Consider the following 21,842-nt stretch of genomic DNA (forward strand, 5'->3'; position numbering starts at 1 on the left):
GGGCATATATATCCTTGTCATATGTAGAATATTTTAATATTGCTCCATCATATAGATTTGAATGATAGAAATCTGGTATTTTACATTACAATGGTATTTCCCCCATAGCATACCCACTAGCATCATTTTCATTTCAAAATAATTCTACAAGTTAGGCATTGCAACTAGGACCAAGACTTGACCAATCTTATGCTTCAATTCATTAAAGAATGTATAGTAGTTCTTACCTCACTGGAAACTCTTACCATAAAGTGGTGTTTCCAAGGTTTACTATGATGCTATGAACTTTATTAAATATTGAGCAATTCCCATAAAACTCCTAACCTTTATTACATTAGTAGGAATGGGCCATTTGATAATGGCCTCTATCTTTGCATGATTACTCATCAATTCACCTCCACTAAGCACATGCTCTATGTGCATTAAGGACTACTTAGCAAACTCACACTTTTTTATGTTTGTTAGTTTATCAATGTTTCTAACACTTGATTCATGTCTAAGACATGCTCCTCCTAAGTATAACTAAAGATCAAAATGAAATCTAATTAGGCTATGAAAAATTAATCTACGAATGGATGCAAAACAGCATTCATTATAAAAGCAGTTGGTACATTAATCAAACAAAAAGGCATTATCAACCACTTGTAAATACCTTGATTTGTCTTGAAGGTGGCCATCCAAGTGTATTTTTCTTTAACGCTGATTTGTTGATATCCACATTTAAAATCCAACTTGGTGAAATACTTTGCATGTTGCAATTGATATAACAAGTGATTAATCCAAAGGGAAAAGGTACCAATTTTTGAGATTGACCTTTTTTAGAGAATTTTAGTAAACACGCATTCTCCATGTTTGGTCTTTCTATGGAACCTATATAATTGAGGAACCACACAATGATGTACTTGGCCTTATGGATCATTGTTCCAACAATTATTGCAATTGCTTCTTCACTTCATCTAATTCTAATATGCACTTTTTTAAGAGTTCTATATTGGTAAAAAGAGTCAATGGTAAATATTTCATCCTCCACTTACCTCTCGGGTGGCCTTCCTATTGACTCTTTGAACACTTCTATATATACCTCCAAAATATCTTCCAATTAGCGGTTCTATTGTTTAGTACATCCTTTAAAGGATTGTTGTACTTATGATTATACTAAGAGGGGGTGTGAATTAGTATACGATCCTTTTTCTAATTTTAAATGAGCATTAATCAATCATTCATTAACTCCAAAACATTAAATGCATGTAAACTCAAATCATAGTACACAGAGTTTAGCGTGAAAACCCTTGCAGGATAAGACCACAAAAATTTAGCTTTACAAATGTTTGTAAGTACCAACTTAATTTTACAAAGATTTTAGACGCCAACCTAATAGAGACACCAATCTACTTAGCTGAGAACCAACTGAACCAAATATTAAGTAGCCACCAACCTACTAGAGACACCAATCTCCTTGGCTAAGGACCAACTTAGTAAGACTTATATAGGCACTAACCTAAAATATTTATACACAAAGTACCTTTGACTTCACTTGCATGCTTCATACTTCATGCATTTCATATCATCGTCATACCCTTAACTTTGAAGGTCCAACATCTCCCCTTCATTCATACCCCAGACATATCCTCAAACACTAGTCAGATGTAGCCTCAATGCCTTAGAAAACCTCATAGTATCATTCCCCATATTATAATCCCAAACTAGTTTAATTCACGGCATCACAAATCCAAAACAATGTGCTTCACAACATCATAGACTTTAGTCATTCATCATGTGCCCTTAACACTCCAAGAAAACTCCTTAGACTCTTGTTGTGCACTTTTAAGCCCAAACAATATTCCTCAACTCCTACACCTTAGATCTCTTTTACACACTTGTACTTCATCTTATTGCTTGGATACACTTTAAATGTGCTCATTTATCCTTTATTTGTAGTGTTTGTATGTTCACTTATGGGGCCAAATTGTAAAAACTAGTTAAGTCAACCTGTACTTTCTGGCAAGGCCAACCTAACAAAATATTTCATGTCTCCTCATTCATATGGAGTTAGAGAGAATTCCATATACCATTGGAAAGGTATTGGACTAATGTTTTCAATCATATACCATAAGATTTTATTTGAGCTAGGTATTTATAGTAAAAATTCCTTCAAAGATAGAGTATCCAAACTAGGCATCAAAAGTCCAAAAATAATATTTCCAACAATATCCATCTTGCAATATTTATCTTAAACATATTTAATCTCCCCATGTCTTTGACATCAATGAATTACACCACGAATGCTTTAAAATATGTAGGATTAATGTCCTTTTGTTTTTATCTCAAGAAAAAAAGTACATACTTAGCCCAATTGATTAATAACATACCTTGGTGTGCACTTGCAACAAAGATCTTAGACTTCCCTTGTGTGCATTAATGATAAACTATTTACCATCCTTGGTTAGGCATTACATGTTGGCCCTTTTCATGAAGATGGAATCACTCATATACATATAGGCTCTACCAAACATTACACTACACACATCAAGAGGCACTACATCAAGTTCTATTTCATGAATAAAATTTGCAATGATGGCAAATCTAAGCTTGCATTGCTTTGTGCCTTTTAACTCTACATACTTATTCACCCAACCCAAAGTGTACGGATGAGGGTGATCATGCATTTTTAAACCACGTTTATGTATTCGGTCCTCTGTTATGAGGTTACCCTATGAACCAAATTCAAACAAAGCATTTGTCGTATTCTTCTTTATATAAATCTTGATATGGAACAACTTTGTCATCTCCTTCACTTTGGGATATAGAATATGTAGGTTCACCTCCTTCTATATTGATGTGCAAACAATATTTTTTCCCATTTATAAGTTTGTTCTATTTCCTTTCTTGCTTCCACTAGAAGGATTTTCTTCTTGGAATTTTTCTACTTGTAGTGCCTAGGATTCAATTTGGATGTAGTTTCCAACTTTTTTCTTTTGTGTGGTTATAAATGTTGCAATGGTCACAGTGGTGATTAGGGTCCTTGTACATGTCCAATGGCAACAATATTCATACTTTTTCCCTTTCCCTTGTTCTTCTCTCCCTTAATGGAAGCTCCATCCTTGTATGTTTACTCCAAATCATTTAATTTCCCCTTATTTTTGCTAGATTCTTTGCATTAGGCATGTACACAAGCCTCATCTATGGTCTTGGGCTTAAATAACACAACTTTCATTCTTATGTGATTATGAAGAACACCTAGGTACTTGATGACCATGTATTGGTCCCAAGGATTTATTCCCAACTTGACAGCTTGCTTTCAAAATTCTATAATGTTCTCTTGCACACATTTTCCTTGCCTCTGTTGGTAAAAATGCCACTAAATCTTCTAATCCTCTCCATACTCAATATATTAAAATTATGAGTTTAAAATGTCTTTGAATGCCTCCCACTTCGTTACTAGTAGATATAACCCCAACATAAGTGCCTCGATGTAGCTCTCACACTAACTTTATGCGTGTCCTTTTAGCTTCAGTGTAACAAAAGCTATTTTGGCCCCTCTTCTACATTATGCATGCTAAAACAGACTTTTAATTGTCGCAAACAATGATTCAATTTATATGTGTCTACCTCATCTTCTTATGGATTAAGCTTGACCTTAGCTTCCATCTTAAATAGGTGTTGAGAACAATGGTTGCTAGAGTCACCTTTTTGTTTTGGTTCTTCCTTCTCTTGCCTCCACTCATGATATTTTTGTTTCTCATGAGATTTGGACTTCTCCAAAAATGGGTTGATATGTTCTCAAGAGAAATAATGAGTATGGCCATGCTCTTGCAAATATCATATATTTGATCTTCCAACATTGTGAAACTCCTTTCATCTTCATCAATGGCCCTTTCCTAATGCTCTTCATCCATTTCGATGAATTGTGGTTGCTTCTTTTCCCTTCTTGTGCCAATTAACGGGGTAAAACTCTCTCACATATTTGTATTTTTCCAGCCGAGTAAGCATATACTACACCTAAAAGCACAAAATACCTAAATATACCTACTTTGATTCTGAAATGAAATGTAAACATCCATAGACCTTTAATGGCCAACTCACTAAAACAAATATACATTTAAAACAACTACAATGAGCCTATTCTTGAGTGTGAAACTACTTTTTTGTATTTTTAACACTTAGCAAAAATAAAAACATACCAATTCAATTTTTTTAACTATTGTGGGATATGAAATAGACTACAATAACAAGACACATAATGGAACACAATTATTTACCCTAGAAGCCCTTACAAGAAACCTAATGTTCAATGAAGGTGTGTGCCCTCTACCTTCTTATATTATGGAGATCGCAATACAAAATATATAGCTTCCTTTGCAACCATGAGACCCAAGTATTCTACAATTCTATACATTATGCTTCCATCTCTCTACTTTGTTTTCACCTTCTCCACACTCCTACTCACACTATGGGATATCCTCCTAGGTTTTTGATAGCTAGAGATAGGGTTAAGGCTCGGTTCAAGGTTCCAAAACCCTCTTGAAACCTTCACGATTTTTTTATAAATATCTAATGGATATCCCATATTATCAACACCCCACATTCAAATTATAGTGAGCTAGCATGGTAGCCACTTGGACATGTGGGGAATATTTGGCTTGTTATCTTGTCAAGGCCCAAACTTTCCCATACGAACTCCATTTTAGGTGCATGATAGCTTGTTAGAAAGATCTCTATGAGAATAAAAACTATGGTCAAGGCTTAGGAAATCCTACAACAACACTAAACCATCGCAGGGCCAAAAAAAAACTATTTAGGGCCTCAAATTCGTCAAAATTTGTTATTATAATTTTACAAAATAAACACCATGCTTGAGATATTCCAAATTCTAATTCCTCTCATCTAGAGCATCGATAAATTTAAACGGTATCTTTGGTAACGTATTTTGGGTCATTTCTCAAATAGAGAACTACATATTTTTTTCTTGTCTTGATCAATTTCATAGATTGATGGGGGCCAAAAAAATAATTATTTAGGGCCTCAAATTTGCCAAAATTTGTTATTATAATTTGACAAAATAAAGACCATGCTTGAGATATTCCAAATTCTAATTTCTCCCATCTAGAGCATCAATAAATTTATATGGTATCTTTGGTAACACATTTTGGAATGTCTGAAATAGAGAAGTCATACTTTTTGCTTGTATTGATCAATTTCATAGATTGATGGGCACTTACTATAAAGGTCTTACACTTCCTTCTATGTGCATTGATGATAAAAGAGTTACCATATTTAATCAAGGGATATTGGGTTGGCCTTCTCATTTAGATGACATCTCTAATATACTACATTTCATACATCAAGAAGCATTACTTCAACTTCTACTTCATCAATAAAAGTTGCATTGATAACGAATTAAGATTACAATACTTTGTAACCTTTTCATTATGTATCCCTATTCATACATTCCAAAGGGTATGGTTTAGGGTAACAATGCATCTCCAAATCAAATTTACTTATCATGGCATCTACAATGACGTTAGCCTATGCCAACCAAAACCAAATACATTGTTGTTCATAATTTGAATATTGATATGGAGCAATGTCATCATCTCCTCTTTATCATTAAAATACCTAGGTTAACCTCTTTTTGCATTGTTAAGTAGACAATCTTACCATCCATGTCGAAGTTTCTCTTAATCTATTTTCCCAACATCGCTAGAATATTCTTCTCCTCGGATCGCTCCCACTTGCAGTTCTTGGGTTTTAGTTCTAGATGTAGTTTCTAATATTCTTCGTTAGTGTGACCAAGAATGTTGAATTGTTCATAATGGTTGTTATAATTCTTTCATACATTATCGATAGTGACAATCTCCCTATATTTCCTTTCCCCTTCTTCTCGCCCTAATTTGAAGATCCACATTAGTCTAACAACTTTGATGCCTCTTCTTCTTGTTAGATTCAATGTATTGGGCTTGCACGCAAGCCTCATATATGGAATTGAGCTTGAATAGCATAATGTTCCTTCTATATCACTATGAATGCCACCCAGGTACTTGATGACCAGCTTTAAGTTCTTGGGATTTATTCCCAACTGAATGGCTTTCTTTTGAAACTCTATGTACTTGTATACATTGTTCTTGATGGTGTTGGTAATAGTGACATCTAGTCCTTTGGTCCTCTTCATAACTGATAGGGTAAAACCCATACTTAAGGAGGATTTTTAATACCTAGCACTTAGTCATTGGCGAGTCTACCCTTAGCCTACGGCTCTCAATGTAGCTTTCCCGCCAAGTTTATTCATGGCCTTCTAGTTTAAGTATGGGGAAATTTATTTTATGTGCCTCTGATACATTGTGAATGTGTAAATAGACTTCTAATCACTACAACCAATGATTCAACTTAAGTTCATATACATCACATTTATAAGGCTTGATCTTGACCTCCACTTCCACTATAATAAGTTGATATTGGTCATTGAAGTTCCATATTTTGAGCATCAATTATTCTGTCTCTTTCCTCAACATGTGATATTTTTGGAGATTTAAGTCGCTTTAAAAAGGTGTCGATATTTATCTATTTCCCTCAATAGAAATAGTGGATATGGACATACTCTTGGAAATATTTGCAACTTGAACCTCCAACCTTGCAACTTTTCTTTTTGTAGGTCCATCTCAATGCAAGTCTTCAATTTCTACAAATTTCCTTTGCTTCTTAACTCTTCTTATGTCAATATTGAGATCCGTAAGGCACTATGCTTCCATAGACTTGGGTTTTTTTTAGCTAAGAATACTCTTTCCTCAAACCATAAAAAGAAATCTAAATAAACCTCTTCGATACCAATATAATATGGAAATGATATTCCAATGGTCAGTATACCAAAACCTATCTACAACTACCATCGATACAATTAGACTTCAAATACCCAACTATATTTTGTGCTTTTTAGTGGTTTAAATAAAGATAAAACACTCTAAGATGGTTCTCTAACCATAGTGACATGAAAGGAAAACTATAATAGTAAAGGCACATCACAATGGAACACACACATTTACCCTCAGACTAGATGCAATAAATGAGCAATAATGGAGGATTTTGTGTTTCATCTTCTTATATTATGGAGATTACAATACAAATTACAATGTTTCCCATATTTTATGCAAAGCTTTGATACACTACGGTCTTCTACAATATGCTTCTCTCTTTGAATTGTTAGTATCTTAACCACTCTCTCCACTCATATTATGGAACGTTGATGGCATTTAAAGAAGGTATGTTTCCCTCTTTCAACTAGGTTCCTAATAGCTCAAATTACAGTTACATTCAAGGTTTATGAACACTTTTGGAATCTTCATAATGCATATATAAGTGTCTATTGGATTCCCATATGTGACTAGCCCAACATGTGTGAATTACAATGATTTAACATTCTTGCCGCTTAAAACCACAGAGAATCATGGACCGCCTTACTAGGACTGTGACTTTGCATTGAAACTTTGTTTGATGGAAAAAACCCATTGGAAATTTAACAACACAGAGAATACAATTAGGATGCCCAACACCTTAAGTTCTCAACCTCTACGAATCCAAAATTCCACTTAACCCTTGAACAAAGGATGATTGTTATAATTCATCAATGTGATTTTTAGGATCCAATATAAACAAATCCTCGTAGGGCCCAAATTCAATAATATTAATTCTAGAGCAACAATAAGTCATATGTTGTTGATGTGGATCCATTTTGGATGAAAATTTATCGTATTAGCAAACAACAAAACCAAAACAAGAAAAGATTTAAGCAAAGAAATTAAGTAGACCCAACATTTATGTTGCATAGAATGGTGATTTTAGGTTGCTCCAATGGCTATTTTGTAGTTGGCCACTAGCAACACTATCAATTGACATTTTAGGGATGTAAAGGTTCATTTCACTATCGTGTTAATCTTGTAACTTGAGCACAATAAATCCCAAGAACCAATGCATTATTAATTGGAATTTCATGGGTGTAGATGTTCATGTCACTAGTGAGCTGAGTGTAGAGTTCCACAAGTGTTTTGTTTTGACACCCTTTTTCCTCCATTTTCCTCTTTTCATCATCGCTATCAACTCAATAAAAGCAGTAAAACCATAGATTTTGATAAGGTAAAAACTCTCATATGTCTTATTTTCATATTCGTTAATGTGTCTTATTATTATGTTAAAGATTGCATTAGCTATAGAATTAACATGATTCTGCAGCTATCTCCATGGTTTGCAGGGTTTTGGTGCGCCAACGAAGCAAAGAAGCACATGGGCAGTTGAGGATCGATCCCCTCATGGATCTCCTCCTATTCGCTCGAGCCAATTCACTGAAGGAATCACACAGTGGCGCGATCAAAGGCACAGGTCAAACACGTAGCAACAGAAGTCTGAATGCATCACGTTTCTCTGATTTGCTTTCCAAATAGCAAATCGTCGAGATAACGCTTTTATTGTTTAAGTTTCGAATTTGAATAAGGATTGATTAAAAGACCTATAGGCATAGAAGTCTCAAACTGTTGAGCACACATTTTATATATAAATATGTATCCTCTGTAAAGGATAACAAGGAAGTAATAGTTAATCTCTGAAGAAATTGTGTGAAACGAACATTTTGTTCTCATATTGAATTAAAGTTACATTTCTATTATTCGATGCGTATTTGAGTGTGATTTACACCTACTGTATGCGGAGGGCCCCTACAGATAGTCGAGGTTAAGTTTATTTCATTTTATCACTTTTCATTATCACATTGTCATTTCATTCTAGCTTAGTTTCCTTAATTCACTATTTTATCATTTCGTTATAACTCAGTTAAATCTCATTATTTCATTTGCATTTGAATTCCTTTACATATGTTTAATGGTTTAGTTTCTTCAATGTTTTTCTCTTAATTACATTCAACGTTAAAAGATTGTTTTCATGCTTTTAGAATCAGAACTTGTATATACTCTGTAGTTGATGAGCACCATTATTGCAGCAAAAATGTTGCAACTCTTGGGGCTACCAACTTTCCTTTATCAACCCGGGGTTCCTACAAACTTTGAGGTGATAGTGTTGTATACACAAGTAGATGCAATGGGTCCAATCTTTGTCACTACTAAGCTGGCAATAGACCACTAGGGCTTCTGAAACCAGCCTTCTATTGATTTAGAAGAAGTTTGATTACTGATGGAGAAAGGGGAATTTTATCCTAATTGAGAGAATTGAAATATTGTCTACTGCAGTAATGAAAGACTGAAACAAATTCTCTAAACACAACATTCATCTAACTATTTGTTAATAGATCTTGCTTCAGAATAATTCTAAGCTAACATGTTTGTAATCCTAACTATCCTAGGCATGTAATCTGAGATAATCAAACACTTTGTTGTTGTGCATATGAATGAACACAATAACCTTTTTTTTATTTTTTCTTTTTGTCCTTTTTGTGAAAATGTGAATGAAAATTCTTCTTGGTGGTATGGAAGGTGAGTTAGAGATGGTTGTGAAAGTTCAGATGGCTTGGGAGGAAAGTAGGGGTCTTCTCCTATCTTTCTGGATGCTTTTTCCACAAATCAGCCTCAAAACATGCACTACAGGTCATCCTACAGAATTTCCTAATGCTCCCACAGGATCCGGCCGAAAGAAATAGGAGTGATTTGGAGGGTGGTATAGGGCTTAGGGAAGGTGAATGACGGAAGAAATTAAGTGACGGAAAACCCTAAATTCCATAAGGAATCAGAATTCTGTCTTTTTGGGGCTGACTAGGAGTTTTCCTCAAACCATGGTCCCTGAAGAGAGGAGTGAGGCCACATCCACCTGCTATCAGCCTTTTGGTATTCCTTTATCTCTCTAAATCTACTACTAAATCTTATGCACAAATAGAATCAAACTAATCAAATTCACCACTACTTGCAATGAAACAATGCCAAAATCAATTCAACAATTAATCTATGAAATAACCTAAGCATACAAGTACAATAAGAGGAACCTTTGCTGCTAGGGTTGGGCCCTAACCCAAGAGCTTTAGCCATCTAAGTCAACTCAGTGTTGGATCAAGGAAATGCTCATTCTCATTATCACATCAAAAAATTACATAATAGTGTTTTTCCACAAAACTTTAACTCGAAAATACTTAGTGCTCTTACATAAAAAAAATTGAATCCTAATGAGGTTGTAGGCCTCCTTAGTTATACAACTGAAGTCTCTAACAACTTCCTTAAATCTAGGGAGGCTTGGCTCCCAAACTCGAGATGAACTGGTTCTTAACTATCACTGGCTCGGCTGTCAATGATCGCCATGACTCGGCTGCTTGCAACTCCGAGACAGTGTGATTTGATTGAGGGATATTCGAATGAGTGAGGATTTAATGAGGAGGATTTATCTCCTATAATCTCTCCTCCTTGTCTCATTCGAGTTCCTGCACCTTAATTAGCCAAAATTGTCATGATTTCCTCCCAAAACCTGCAATCAATGCACATTAGACCACTAGACATAACATCTTACTTTTACTCATCTCATTATGAAAAATATACTTAAAACATGTAAGGAATTACGAGAGGAGTTGATTTTAGTAAGCTTGGATGTGTATTAAGGTCCATACAATCACTCAATGATGAGGCTCATCAGTGGTCAGCGTTAAAATATTGTCTTCATGCTTTTTAGAATTAGAATTTGTATATACTTTGCAGACTGCTTTTAAAGGATCATTTTCTTGCTCTTAGAATCATTTGAATCTCAATACTTTTTTTTATTGCAGCAAGGTGTTTAGGTTAGGATCATAATTTTTGAATGATGAACATAAGATGTTTTAGAACGATATTGAATATAGATATGACCTGGTAGATTAGTCTAACAATAGCTCTACTTCCATTCATTAATTTGTAGAAATCTAACTCTAATCTAATGCTTACAAATAGGAACCTAGATAACAACGAAAATTCGCAAAACAAATATAACTATCATCTTACAAATTAGAAGAAATGCTTCTAACATATAGTTCACTCTCACTTGATAAGTTTACTAACTCCGGTTGATAATTTATGCTTGCAATTTAAAAACATTAAATTGACCAAACTTTTGGGCGTTGTTGTTGGGGAAGTGTAAATAGAAGTATTAAAAAAATCAAATAAAAACATGATATGCATAGGGAAAGAGACTCTAGAGGTAGGTTTATAGGTTGAGGAAGAAGTCTAATTCCCACATCATCACTCACTCCACCACGACCGTGTAGTGCCACACCACCCACACAAACTCAAATTCCATCCATATCAGGCCAATATAGACTTCCTGAAGTCTTGATATCTGAAATCCAACCTAAAGATTCACCAACTTCATCAACAAAAGTTGTAATCAAAGTAGATCCTACATCCGCAACAACAGGAATAATTTTACTATATTCAGTTGGAGAGAAAATTATAGCTCAAGAGTTGGAAGTTCCTATTGAAGAAGAGGAAGAAGAAACCTACTTCAAACCATTGATAGAGGAACCATAAGAACTAGAAGAAAAGCTAGATAAACCTGTTGTAGAACCTGATATTTATTTTAATGAATTTTTCATAGCTGAAGAGGGAGAAGGAGAAGTACACAATGTCAATGGTGAACAACATAGGATTTTAGGAGGAGGGGGAGGAAATAGAGGAGGTGGAAGAGGTTGTGGTAGAGGTAGAGGAAGAGAAAATCCATAACCTTTGGATTCCTTATCCTTGATGAGAATACACCATTAACAATGAAAAACATCTCGCCTTTTATCCTCCCTAATTTTCGTGGAATAAGAAGTGAAGACCTAGAGACATTTCTCTTTGAATTTGAAGTATTATATAGATCATATGATTATCTGCATAATGCTCAAAAACTAAAATTGTTCCCTGCCACCTTAAAGGATTCAACATTAAAACATTTTATGAGTTTAGGAACGAATTCTATAAGAACATGGGGACAAATGAAAGAAGCATTCTTGGAGAAATACAAGGATTATTGTATGCCTCATAGCATTAAAGATGTAGTCTTTAAAATGGTACAAAAAGAAGATGAAAATATTGAAGATTTTGTCGAAAGATTTGTTTATAATATCAAAAGGAAAAAAATGAATAATCTGGATGAGGAAACTTTGAAAGCTCTCTTACTAAAATCCATTAAAGATGAGTGGATTGATCTTCTCAATCTAATGGGAAAAGGTGATATTTCTCAGTTACCATTTGCATATATTTGTGATTTATGTGTACATATTTCAAGAGGTAAAGCAAGAACAGGGAAAATTCCAAGGGATCCTCTTTTATCAAGAGTAAATAAATCTGCAGTCGAGATAGTAAGTAGCGCAGAATTAAGTAGTTTGCTTGATAATTTTAGGATGGATATTTTAGGGAGTCTCAATGAGAAAATTGACACCCTTAAAATACAAAACAAGCAGAAAGTCGAAAATGTTCTATTATCCATCTTTTGTCCTAGGTGTAGAAAGAAACATGCTCGAAGAGAATGTCTTTTAGATTTAAAAAGCATAGAAACATGTGCTATATGTGCGGAAAATCACGATACAAAAGAATATCCCTCTATACCAGGTCTTAAGGTTGTGTTTTGTGAAAAAGGAATACCAAATCAAGTAGATCCCCTTTACTTTATTGCCAAAATACCATGGCAAAATCCTCAAACAAATCAAACTCAAGGCTTTAATCCTCAACAATTTGCACAATCTTCACAAAATAATTGGAATCCACCTATTGCATGGCAACCTTGGGCTCAACCACAATCTTAGAATCAAGGATGGAAAAATCCTTATGGAAGATATTCTCAATATCTGCCACCTTATCCAAATTTTCCACCACAATACTTCTCTCAACCCAACCAATTACCTCAAACTCAAGCTCAAAATTAAAATCCACAACTTTCTTTGCTATTTCCACAAAGACCAAATCAATTACCCGTTCAACCACTCCCAAATCCAAACAATAAAACTTCACAACCTAATTACAACTTAGAAGGATAGAATCCTCAAACTTATATGATAACCCCATTAGATCGAATAATGTTCAATTAAGGTCTGGTAGAGTATTAGAAAGGAAGAAACCATCTGTTGTTATTCAGAAAACAGAAAAGAATTCCCAAAAAGATAATACTACTGCTATTATAGAACAACTTTCAGTATCTATCTCAAGACCACCTTTTCCTGAAAGGATGAAAATCGATAAAAGAGTAGAAAAACAAATCATATTACTTGATTATGATATGTTAGATGAATTGAAAAATGTTGTATAAAAATTCCTTTACAAAAGATTTTTCGGCGAAGATCACATGAAACACCATTTGCCGACGCGTTTCGAACCAACCAATGTGGTTCATCGTCAGGACAAATTGAAGAAACAGATCCAGCTTAGCAAGTTAAATAGACTGAGTACTCAATTCCTTTATTACAAGCAATAAAAGAAATATCGATTTTTGCAAAAACAATTAAGGAATTGAGTACTCAAGGATCAAGAAGAAAAAGAAAAGAAATAAAAAGAATTCAACTAATAGGGGGAATTGTAGATATCATGATGGGGAAGACAATAATTCAAAAATATTTAGATCCAGGAACCCACATTGTGAAAACACACATCAATGGAACTGAAATACCAAACACATTAATTGATCTAGGAGCAACCATAAACATAATGAGCAAACAAACTATGGATAAATTGAAGCTTCCTAATCTTCAGTACACATCAACATTGTTACAATTAGCATATAGGTCCATAATTAAACCAAATGGTGTGTTAGAGGATATATATGTATCCTTAGATTCTTGGGAATATCTTGTTGATTTCATGATTTTAACACCCAAGAATAATTTAGGAAGACATCCATTAATTTTAGGAAGGCCATGGTTAACTACATTCGATGCTTCTATTAGTTGTAGATCAGGAGACATGTTTATCTCATATGGAAGCTCGAAAAAGAAATTTATATTGCACCCACCTACAAAAACAATGAGAGGAGTATAAAATGAAGAATGGATAGATTATGATAGTATACAACCAATTTTCACTATTGCACAAATAAATGAAGATGATCAAATTTTAAATTCAGTAGAAAATAAGAACCCTCTTTATATTGTGACAATAGTTAGGATTTTCAATAACAATGTAATATTGAATATCTATCATCTAGACAAATGGCTTTACATTCTATGGAAAAAAATTGGAAACTCTTCATTAGAAATATTTCGAGGGAAAAAATTGAATATCAATGAAAACCTAGAAGAATTACAAAAAAAAAAAAGTAGAAATATTGAAAAAACACTCTTCTGCATATACATGGGAATACATTGATATGAAGGAAATTAATCCTAAAACTTGCATGCATCATATTTATATCGAAGAAAATGCTAGACTAGTTCGACAACCACAGAGAAGAATGAATCTAAACTTAAAGGAAATTGTTAAAGAGGAATTGCAGAAACTGTTAAATGAAAATTTCATTTATCCAAGATGAGACAGTCAATGGGTTTCGCCCCTAGTAATTGTTCCTAAAAAAGAGAAAATGGAGAGTTTGCATTGATTATAGGGAATTAAATAAAGCTATTTTTAAAGATCATTTTCCACTTCCTTTCATAGATCAAGTTTTAGATACATTAGCAGGAAATAAATATTTCTCATTCTTGGATGGTTTTAGTGGATATAATCAAATTTAGGTAGCACCTGAAAATCAAGACAAAACCACATTCACTTGTCCATGGGGGACTTATGCTTAGCAAGTAATTCCTTTTGGATTATGCAATGCCCCAACAACATTCCAAAGAGCACTAGTAGGAATTTTCTCTAATCTTATTCATGATTGTGTGGAAGCGTATATGGATGATTTCACAGTTTATGGAAATTCTTTTGAAGAAGCACTTGAAAATTTAGAACAAGATCTCATAAAATGAAAAGAAGCAAATCTTTCATTAAGTCATGAGAAACGTTTTATGATGTTTAATGAAGGAAATATTTTAGGTCACCATATTTCAATAAATGGAATTAAGGTAGACTCATCTAAGGTAGAAATTATTTCCAAATTCTCAATTCCAAGTTGTTAACGAGATGTTAGGAGTTTTCTTGGTTTTACTGGATATTATAGAAGATTCATAGAAAACTTCACAAAGATTGCATCTCCACTCTTCAAATTACTTACCAAAGACTGTGAATTCAGTTGGAACACTGATTGTCAAAGGGCCTTTGAAACTTTGAAAAAAAAAGGGTCTCTGAAGCACCTATCTTAAAAGGACCTAATTGGAAATTGATTTTTCATATATCAACTGATGCTTCAGACATAGCTCTAGGAGTTGTGTTAGGAAAAAAAGATTTCACTCCTTATGCCATTTATTATACTAGTAAAAATTTAACTCCTGCGGAGCTAAATTATACTGTAACTGAAAAGGAGTTTTTAGCTGTCATTCATGCCATTAATAAATTCAGACATTACATCACTGGCTATGAAACTTTCATTCATACGGACCATTCTGCCATTAGATATTTAATGAACAAACCAGTTACTAATGGTAGAGTAACAAGATGGTTATTATTGTTACAAGAATTTAATATCACCATTTTGGACCGACCTAGAAAACAAAACACAATTGCTGACTTTTTATCTAGAATTCAAAATGATAACAATGATACACCTGTAGAGGATAAATTTCCTGATGAGTATCTTTTTGCAGTATCTACTAAATCACCTTGGTTTGCAGATATTGCTAATTATTTAGTTACAGGGAAGTTACCCTCCTATTTGTTTCCTAGATAAAAAAGAAGAATAATCCAAACAAGTGCATCTTATTCATGGATAAATGAAGAATTATACAAGACAGGACCAGATCTCATCATCCAAAGGTGTGTAAGAGAAGATGAAATACCTGAGATACTTAAAGCATGCCATGATGAACCATGTGGAGGTCATTTTGCTGACAAAAGAACTACTTATAAAGTCCTTCTCTTAGGATATTATTGGTCTTCCCTTTTTAAGGATGTCAATGAATATGTTAAGAGGTGTGATTGCTATCAAAGAATTAGGAAACATGTTCCTTCAAATGAAATGCCACAACAACCTCAGGTACTCATTGAACCTTTTGAAAAATGGGCTTTGAATTTTATTGGACCAATTAATCCATCTTCAAAACAAAAAAAAATATATTTTGGTATGCATTGATTATGTTACTAAATAGGTAGAAGCTAAAGTATTTTCTTTTGCTACTGAAAATGTTGCAGTTTCATTTCTTTTTAAGGATATTTTTACTCGTTTTGATGTCCGAAGAAAAACTGTAACAAAGCAAGGAAATCAATTTACATCCAGAGTAGTGCAAAAGATAATGGAAGATTATAAAATCAAGCATTGGAAATCTATTCCATAGCATCCATAAGCAAATGGACAAGTAGAGTCTACCAACAAAGTGATTGAAACAATCCTCAGCAAAACAGTTTACTTGCACAAAAGGGATTGGGCAGAAAAGCTTCCAAAAGCTTTATAGGCGTACCGCACCACATGAAGAAGCACTACAAGACATACTCCCTATGAACTTGTTTATGGGAAGCAAGTCTTATTTCCAATTGAGTACCAGATTTAGACCTATAAGACAACAGTTAAGTTGGGACTTGAATTATCATAAGCACAAAAGCAAAGAATGGGACAACTCAATGAGGTTGATGAAATAAGGCAAGATGTTATCCAGAAGACTAATTTGGTCTAAAAACAGAGATCCAGATGGCATGGTAAATACATCAAAGAAATAAAATTTCAGTGAGGAGACTGGGCATTACTTTTTTATTCAAAGTTCAAAAATTTCCAAGGAAAGTTTCAAACTCACTAGCTTGGGCCTTATGAGATTGAAAATGTTTTTGATAATGGAGCAGTCAGAATTAGGACTATTGATGAAGAAAAAGTCCCTGTCTTAGTGAAAGGACATCAACTCAGGATCTATCATAAGCCAATAACAAAGGAACAATTTGTAAATATTTTCTAGAACAACTCTGATTTGAAGTTGGTCAAAAAGAAGAATTTTTCGTCTCCATCTTAAAAACTTTATTTTTCATATAAAAAAACTATATATATATATATATATAAACATGAAAACCAACGATTGTTGGCATGTTTATACAGAAAATTCAAGGTGAAAACCAAGAATTCTTGGCATCTTAAATTTTCTTTGTATCCCATTTTCTAGAATTCCATTTTTCTTGCATCCCTTTCTTTTAAAATGTATATATATATATATATATATATATATATTTCACCAAGAATTCTTAGCATCTTAAATTTTCTTTGTATCCCATTCTCTAGAATTCCATTTTGCTCACATCCCTTTCTTTTAAAATGTATATATATATATATATATATTGGCTACAGAATTTCTGATTTTCTGCAGCTTTGACAAATTTCTACAGCCAATTTGGCAAAAACTTCTGATGATACAATTGAAGGAATGATTGACTCCCTCCATTGCAAAGCACTTAAAGACAGCATAAAAAAGGCAACCAAAGGTTAGCAAGCAAACAATTCAAAGGTATGAAACTCTTTAATTTAATAATAAGGATCAAAACATTACATATATGAATTATATAGACATGGTACTACCGAAAATCAAAATCATTATTGCTAAGAGTTGATAGTATCATGTCAAATCGAGTATAATCCACCATTCACTCCCCATCATCATAACTCATATCCCGACTCACATCCCAATCCATTGATCTGATCACTCAAATCATAAACATAAATGCTCTTAACAGTTAGATTCTGCCACATTCCCTTATACCCTCACTACCTATGCTCTCATTATTCCATCACTCACACCCTCAGCCTTTCCGCTCTAAAAACCCTATCAAGTCGTCCTACCCTGTCAAACAAAACAGTTTTTGAAACGAAGCTTCTCAGCCATGGGAGTGATAGTCATAACAGAGCCAACAAGGAAGAAATTTTTGGAGGGGTATCCACAAACAAAAGAATTGTTGCAGAAGGCGCAGTGGCTAGAATTTATAGAGAAATTTGATGGTTTCCATAAATAAGTGACCAAATCCTTCACCAAGGCTTTTCATGGAGTCGAAGTGGAGATAGGAGATATCAAATTCACAGTGACAAAGTCGTTTATAGCTGAAGCTACTAGACTGCCGCAGATTGGAGAAAAATGGTTCAAAAATAGAGGTATTGAAATAGAGGACTAGAAGGTTTTCCTTAATAAACCAAGCATGAACACCACCATTTTCAAAAACAACGTCCCAAGCAAGGCATTGAAAAGTAAGTGGAGGAATTTACTTTTAATAATCCAAAAATTCGTTACCTATGAAGGAAGATTTGGATGTATGTTTTTCTATCATATTCGGTTGTTAATGAATTTTCTTGAAGAAAATGAGATAAACCTTCCATATTTCTTGTTGAATAGTCTAAAAAAGATGTCAGGGAATGTTCAAAGGAGAATTCAATCCATAGATAATACAATGTATCACCATGGTCTAGTCAAAATACTTGTTGAATTTCATCTCCAAAACATAGGTGATAATTGGGAAGGCTTTTTAGTAAGGAATCACTTTAAGGAGGATACTCATGAGCAGCCAAATAGCAGTAGAACTAAGAGAGGAAGGAAAAGAAAAATTGATAGAACACTGGAACAAGAACCACAACAGTCACAGGAACTATCAGAGGATGACATCCCTCTTGCAGAAATTTTAGAGAAAATAAACAAAAGAGATGTTAGAAGAAAGAAAGCCAGTAAAGAAACAGAGAAGCCTAAAACAAAAAGGAAGAAAACTCAAAAGAACCCTGTCACAGGTCTAAGAAGGAGTACCAGACTCAACTCAGCAAAAGAATTACCCTCAAAAATCATAGAGCATATTGATGAAGAAATAGAAGAAAACTCAAAGGCAGAAGAAGATTCAGGAATTTCTCCAAGAACATCTCCAAGAGTTTCATCACCAAGGGTTTCATCACCAACTTTCACCTCGCCTCCTCAAAGTCCAGGTCGAAGAACGCCAGAAATTGATCTTGTGCAACAAGAGATTTATGATTATATCGAATCCCTGGAGAAAAGGGATGCAGCAAGAACATCAATTCCAATTCAAGAGGAAGAAGAAGTCCAGTTTAATGAACCACAAGAACCTCCAGTAATCAATGTATTAAAACAGGAAATCTTCGAACTGGAGACATTAAACAGGTACATTAAAAATGAAAATCAAGCCTTGAAAGCACAAAATGAAATCCAAATAGCTAAGAGTGACAACCTCCTTTTACATCTAAGCCTATGATTTAAGAAGAACAGGAAACTGAAGAAAAAGAAAAGGGCTTTATAGAGACAAGTTATAAACTTGTTATTCAAGATCCTCATGAGAAAACCAAGGATGCCAGTGACTGGTAAGAAAGTGAAAATGATGAAGTTAGATGTACTAGTACAAGTGTCCAAGCAAATGCAGTAGTTAAACAAATATTCAATTTTGTGTTTTGTATGAGGACATACAAAATTTTCAATGTGGGGGAATGTAGAGTTTCATAATTGTTTTGTTTTGACACCCTTTTTCCTCCATTTTCCTCTTTTCATCATCGCTATCAACTCAATAAAAGCAGTAAAACCATAGATTTTGATAAGGTAAAAACTCTCATATGTCTTATTTTTCATATTCGTTAATGTGCCTTATTATTATGTTAAAGATTGCATTAGCTACAGAATTAACATGATTCTGCAGCTATTTTACAATAGCAACTATCTCCATGGTTTGTGGGGTTCTGGTGCACCAACGAATCAAGGAAGCACATGGGCAGTTGAGGATCGATCCCCTCATGGATCTCCTATTCGCTCGAGCCAATTCACTGAAGGAATCACATAGTGGCACGGTCAAAGGCACGGGTCGAACATGTAGCAATGGAGGTATGAATGCATCATGTTTCTCTGATTTAATTTTCAAATAGCAAATCGTCGAGATAACGCTTTTACTGTTTAAGTTTCGAATTTGAATAAGGATTAATTAAAATACTTATAGACATAGAAGTCTCAAACTGTTGAGCACGCATCTTTTATAAAAATATGTATCCTCTATAAAGAATAACAAGGAAGTAACAGTTAATCTCTGAAGAAATTGTGTGAAACAGACCTTTTGTTCTCATATTGAATTAAAGTTACATTTATGTTATTCGATGTATATTTGAGCGTGATTTACACCTACTGTATGTGGAGGGCCCCTGCAGACAGTCGAGGTTAAGTTTATTTCATTTTATCGCTTTCTGTTATCGCATTGTCATTTCGTTCTAGCTTAGTTTCCTTAATTCACTATTTTATCATTTCGTTATAACTCAGTTAAATCTCGTTATTTTGTTTGCATTTGAATTTCTTTACAATCGTTTAATGGTTTAGTTTCTTCAATGTTTTTCACTTAATTACAGTCAATATTAAAAGATTGTTTTCATGCTTTTAGAATCAAAACTTGTATATACTTTGTAGTCAGCATTAAAAGATTGTCTTCATGCTTTTTAGAATCAAAATTTGTATATACTTTGTAGGCAGCGTTTGGAGGATCGTTTTCTTGTTCTTAAAATCATTTGAATCTCAATACTATGTTTTATTGCAGCAAGGTGTTTAAGTTAGGCTCATAATTTTAGAATGATTAACATAAGATGTTTTAGAACGATACTCAATATAGATATGACTTGGTAGATTAGTCTAACAATAGCTCTACTTCCACTCATTAATTTGTAGAAATCTAACTCTAATTTAATGCTTACAAATAGGAACCTAGATAACAACGAAAATCCCCAAAAACAAATATAACCATCATCTTACAAATTAAAACAAAGGTTTCTAGCATATATAGTGCACTTGCACTTCATAAGAACATTAAATTGACCAAACACTGAGCTCACAACTTGAGCACATTAAAGCCTAGGAACCAATGAATTTATTTCAACAACCAACATGTCTCAAGATTTCTCCTCCCAATCACATAGAGCAAGTATAAGTTCGATGACTTCCACATACAATTTGAGATTTTCCTCTTGGCCTTGGTTAACTTAGAGTCAACTTGCTCCTTTCATGCCACATGAACTACATAGTGACAACAAAGCCCAAACATGCTTCCAATTCTCTTAACTTCATGAGTATCTTCAACCATGGTTGGATGGCATGAGAATTGTTCTACCTAGACAAGAGCCTAATTCACAATGAAATCTAAGACTACATCTAGGCAAAGCACCTTAAAATTCATAGGATGGGTTTCGCTCCTTATCAAGAATGGCTCTAAAAGGAAAATGAAATGGAAATAATGAGGCAACAATCAAGAGAGTTAAAATTTTAATGAGGAAGAACCACCAAAGCATAGTCGCTAGAATAATTGCTTGACAAGGCCAAAACACATGAACAAAAACCTATGCAACTCATTACAAGATAAAATACCTCCACACATGTTTGCATTAAAGAAAATAGAATAAAATTCAAGGCATGAGAATGATATCATAACTTGCCCATAAATCGAGCATTTAACCTTCTCATTGACAACCAACACATGCTTTCCATGAATGAGGGTGACACCAAGACCACTCGTAATCTTTACCTTTTGTAGATGAAGGATGAACACACACCCTTACCCACCCCACCCACTGTTGGAATCATGATTGTCGTTAGACCAAAACCCATAGACATTAGTCTCTACTACAAACCCCAGAGTTAGGATCCATGAGAAAAGGTTTATCCATGTCGTGAAACACACAAGAAGCACTAAACCATTGTCCAACAATATCCCCCCCCACCCTCCAAAGCAAGTCAGTTGAGTTTTGAACTTGAGAGCTATAGGTCTAATACCACTTGTTGGAATCACAATTTTCATTATATCAAAACTCAAAGACATTAGTCTCTGCTATATTGCCACAGTCAAGAT

Source organism: Pinus tabuliformis, chromosome 2_1, assembly GCF_031772625.1.
Source record: "Pinus tabuliformis cultivar Carrire ecotype Pingquan chromosome 2_1, CPIR1, whole genome shotgun sequence".
Lineage (NCBI taxonomy): Eukaryota > Viridiplantae > Streptophyta > Pinopsida > Pinales > Pinaceae > Pinus > Pinus tabuliformis.